Source organism: Palaemon carinicauda, chromosome 33, assembly GCF_036898095.1.
Source record: "Palaemon carinicauda isolate YSFRI2023 chromosome 33, ASM3689809v2, whole genome shotgun sequence".
NCBI classification, from domain to species: Eukaryota; Metazoa; Arthropoda; class Malacostraca; order Decapoda; family Palaemonidae; genus Palaemon; species Palaemon carinicauda.
The window spans coordinates 49,582,026-49,587,025 of record NC_090757.1 but is presented as its reverse complement, the minus strand read 5'-3'; the positions used below and the strand labels follow the sequence as shown (position 1 = coordinate 49,587,025).

Below are 5,000 nucleotides of genomic sequence, written 5' to 3'. Positions count from 1 at the left end.
CCAGGTCACGAGTGCCAGCAATGAGTGCCAACAAGTACCATTTCTCTGAGGACTTTTTCTTAGTAAAGTAACTTAATGATAAACTAAAGGGCGCCCTTGTAGCTTAAATAGAATATAGCAGCTGTGGAAACTTAACAAACTGAATCTCATTTGTGCATGATCCTTCCCTCTCTAATTGTGTTAACCATAGAATGGATTTTCTCTATCTTTGTTTCCCCCAAGCTGTGAAGTGTGAACCCCCTTTAATACGACCTAAATCGGGTCATATTGAATGGTGTCAGGTGTTGTGGGGTAATTAACAGATTAACGTCTGTGCTAAGTGATTTTAGCCGACGTGAGATTTTCGAAAAAGTGGAAACAAAAGATAATAGTGACAATGGTTAACACGAGAAGTTCGACGTCGAGTGGAGGTGACGGAGAGAGAGAGGGGTGAAATGAATTCTGTTGCTCTTGTATGCCCGGTACTCGGTGAATGTTTTCTCAACGCACATGATAGCAGCTACACAACCATCGAGGTAAAGGTCTGAGAGGTAGAATGTGGCGGCTGGCGGTAGTTGGAACTGTGGGGTGGTACTAACAGATGGCCACCTATGGCCTTTATGGCCCTACGATGAACAGCGGTAGTGTTATGGATGTCAGGCCATAAACCACCATCTGAAAGCTGTTTAAAAAGAAAATGGCGTCGGCAGAAATCATGTTTCCCCTGTACCAACGAGAGGGAAGGGAAGACGACGCAGGAAGGGGAAGACAACGCGGGAAGGGGACCAACAGTCCCTCGGGCCGTCCGTCAGACCACAAGGACTGGGGACGGGAGTGCCAAGGAGTGAGCCTGCCGTCTTTGCCCCAGAGTGTGGGGGAGGGGAGCTAGACGCTCCCCCAGTGAGCAGTAGGGGATGCCCACCTACCAGCGAGGGTAGTTCGTCTTCCCAGGGAGTGCATAAGGAGGAGGAGGGGCGGAGCAGCAGCCCCTCACCCCCGCTCCCGATCATGGAAGTCGGAATGTTATTCCCGTCTTGGAATAGAGGTGGAATCATGTGTGTAACGAGGGTGAAGAACCGCTCGTTACGGATGCACGCAAAACGTAGGAGCGCACGGTGCTTACCATGGCCAGAGCCCACACACGGGCTCAGTGATCCTACGACGAAGAACGGATGTAATAACTCTACGGAAGCAGAAGGAACAACAACGAAAGAAATTAGGTTCAAGTAGACCTGTGGATGGAGCGCATAGAAAACGGGAAGAGCTTGACAACTACGGAGAGAGAGAGAGAGAGAGAGTACATGCCCCCCGTGACTGAGTTCCGCGAATGAGTGTATGAATGAGGTAGGAGATCAAATTTCCCGGATTTTTTGCGCAGGTGGAAGGGTGTGTTCTTCATTGAAGACGGAATTTGATCTAGCGTTGTTTTTCTTTCCCCTTTGGTAGAGAAGTCATCTGTGTAATTGATGTAAGACCTTATGCGTGGCATGTGGGTATAGGAAGTTCCCCTAAGGATGGTAAGAGTGTCAGTATTTTTAAGGAATTAGGTTTATCAATAAGTTTCATGTGTGTAACTCAATGAGTAACCACAAGCATGTGGTACCAAGGGCCAGAACATGGTAGGTAGAACCTTTTAAGTTTAATGGAGTGCATATGGACGTCCTAGGTCTATTCCCCAAGGGGACAGGTAGTAAGTGAGTAGGTAACCCCGTACCCAGGGTTACCCCGGGAAAGGAAGGTGAGGAGGAGACACGAGCGTCTGTCCGTGACGTCCTTCGAACACGAGAGTGCGAGAGGACCTGGGCCTTGAGATAATGTCTACCACGAGGTGATTGAGGTCATAAAAGTCAGGTTTCTTTTACGTATGTTCATTCCGGGTGTTTTGTGAAAAGATGAATTAAATTTTGTTTCGTTTTTTGGTTTTGTTCTAAGCATATCACGAGTATATCATTTATCATACTGAGAAATTTCTGTTGCGTTTATGTTATGTTGGAAATAATTCAAATTTCATTATTTTGTGTTTGTACCAATTTTGCTATTACCAATGGATTTATGTATGTGTTTCCATTTTGTTGTGCTGGTTAAGAAAAAATATATTTCGGTGTGGTGACAGATAACTGAGACATTTTTTGTTGCATTTATGTTTATGTTGGAATTAATTCAAATTTCGTTACCCTATGTTGATACAAGTTTGCTATTACCAATGCTTTTATGTATGTTTTTCCATTTTTGTTGTACTGTATTTAAAGAATTTCATTGTCGGTGGAGCTTTTCAGTGCTATTACAGGAAATGGTTAATTATGGGTTGAAAATTGAACATCATTACTTATGTTTTGGTTTTTCAGGAGAAATAATGTTGCTCAGTTATTGATAAGTATTTTTCTTTTTATTATTATTCACTGTTTGAGTTTGCTCTTTATTGCAGTGTCACGGATGTGTTAGAAATGGTTTTCTTATAATGGTAAATGTATCAAAGAGTGCTGGGATTTAAGTTATTCATTTGGATTTCTCTTAATTTTTATCATTTTCTTTAATTTGTGTATGTGATGATTTGTTGGTCCTTATGGAATTTTATTGAATTTGAAACATTATTATTTTTCTGATTTGTGCTCCAAATTTCGATGACGATGTATTTAAACCTGATTTTGTGTTTCTGTATGATCTATTGTGGGCGTGATATTCATCTTTGTGTAACTTGCAATTGTAACACGCCAACCGGCCCTCTGATTTGGTTTAGGTATTTAATTTTAATGTTTGCATGCTCCCGAAGAGGATGGTACTCAGAGGCAACATCTAGTGGAAAAAGAAAGCTTGTGTTCAGTGAAAAAAAAAAAGAGAGAGAAAAAAAATTGTTTTGAGAAAAAAATCTGATAAGTGTGAATTTTACGGGACGTAAAAATTTGGGAAGGGAGTGGTGAGCTAAGCACAGTCAGGTTGTTACTGAGTGGAATAAGTGAATGTCAACAGATTTGTCTTCTTTGTTAAAGGAAAGACGGTTACGATGTGGCTTGGGTGCCACTTTGAGAATGTCGTTATCGGCGTGGCTTTGGGCACTCAAAAATGTTCGTTAAAAGTTAGCGTCCCCAAAATCTTTCCTTATTGGTTCTCATAAGACTTTCGGGTAAAAACAGCCAATCATCGATCAGGCATAGAAAGCCAAGGTGGGCGCTTGAACTTGCCCCATAGGCTTTGGCAGTTAGAGTTGAGCTAAGCACAGTCAGGTTGTTACTGTGTGGAATAAGTGAATGTCAACAGATTTGTCTTCTTTGTTAAAGGAAAGACGGTTACGATGTGGCTTGGGTGCCACTTTGAGAATGTCGTTATCGGCGTGGCTTTGGGCACTCAAAAATGTTCGTTAAAAGTTAGCGTCCCCAAAATCTCTCTCTATTGGTTCTCATAAGACTTTCGGGTCAAAAAAGCCAATCATCGATCAGGGCATAAAAAGGCCGCTTGAACTTGCCCCATAGGCTTTGGCAGTTAGAGTTGGGAGGCTTGAGTGTTTAGACCTACGTCCAGGTCACGGGTGCCAGCAATGAGTGCCAACAAGTACCATTTCTCTGAGGACTTTTTCTTAGTAAAGTAAAGTAATCAACCTTAAGGGCCGCCCTTGAAACCTTAAATAGAATATAGCAGCTGTGGAAAATTAACAATTCGACTATTATTTGAGCATGACCTTTCCTCTCAAATAGTGTTAACTATAGAATGGATTTTCTCTATCTTTGTTTCCCCCAAGACGTGAAGTGTGAACCCCCCTTAATACGACCTAAATCGGGTCATATTAAATATTTTTTTTCTTCTCTCCCTTTTTTTTATAAAACTTTTCTAATCCTTTTTTTTTTTTTTTTTTTACACATATGGAAATTTGTTAGCATATCTTTTTCAGACTGACATAATTTATCATCAGATACTAAAATGCAATATATTCAAACTTGACTTAGATTAATAGAATTATATTGTGAATATAATTTGTTCGGTGCTCGCGATAACAACAGCTGTCTAATTTAAAAAGATAATCATAAAATGTCAATTTTTCTAGACGAGGATCTTTTCTTTCTAAATGAAAATGTCGGTGACATACATTTAATCTAAGATTCTGTTTAGATAATCTAACAATTACAGAACCCATTTTGATTGTCAGCCATTCATCTCTATTCCTAATTATGTAAGGAAAAACAAAAAGAATTGCAATTCCACATAACTTTCCAATAGCCAAGTTTCTTTACGAATTCATATAAAAGTTATGATACTTGTGCAATATATGTATCCAGTAACATCATGTAAATCTTAGAGCCAGGCATAAATTTGCTGCTTAAGCAGATAAAATTACTGATTTACTAGCAGAGCGTGGTTTCGATCCACGGACCTCTGGGTTATGGGCCCAGCACGCTTCCACTGCGCCACTCTGCTCTCACTTCATAACCAAATATGGTGAAATAACATCATGGAGTAGGTAGGAAATTAATTTCAAGGAAAGACTTTTGTAGTGGATATTCCGCCACAAGCTAAATGTCAGGGTTTCCCATTAGCTTCCTGGGAATTTCTTCCGGAGCAGAGTGGCGCAGTGCAAGCGTGCTGGACCCATAACCCAGAGGTCCGTGGATCGAAACCACACTCTGCTAGCACTTACATTTTTTCTAGTGAAGGTTAGTGAAATAATTTTGAAAAAAGGAAAGTGTGCAACCAGATGAAATTATGTTATTTCTAGTATCCAAAGGATTTTGAATTACGAATGAAAGTAACAGTAAAAGAACACACATACACACAAAGTATATATATATATATATATATATATATATATATATATATATATATATATATATATATATATATATATATACACAGATGGAAATTTGTTAGCATATATTTTTCAGACTGACATAAGTTATCATCAGACACTAAAATGCAATACATTCAAACTTGACTTAGATTTAATAGAATTATATTGTAAATATAATTTCTTCGGTGCTCGCGATAACAACAGCTGTCTAATTTAAAAAGATAATCATAAAATGTCAATTTTT

General features: G+C 39.5%; 1 non-coding gene across 1 annotated transcript; it reads right to left on the bottom strand.

Moving 5' to 3' along the window:
- Window positions 1-4,314: 4,314 nt before the first annotated feature.
- TRNAM-CAU (transfer RNA methionine (anticodon CAU)) lies at window positions 4,315-4,386 on the bottom strand. Its single transcript has one exon. It is a non-coding gene; the product is annotated as a tRNA-Met (tRNA).
- Between the last annotated feature and the right edge of the window lie 614 nt (window positions 4,387-5,000).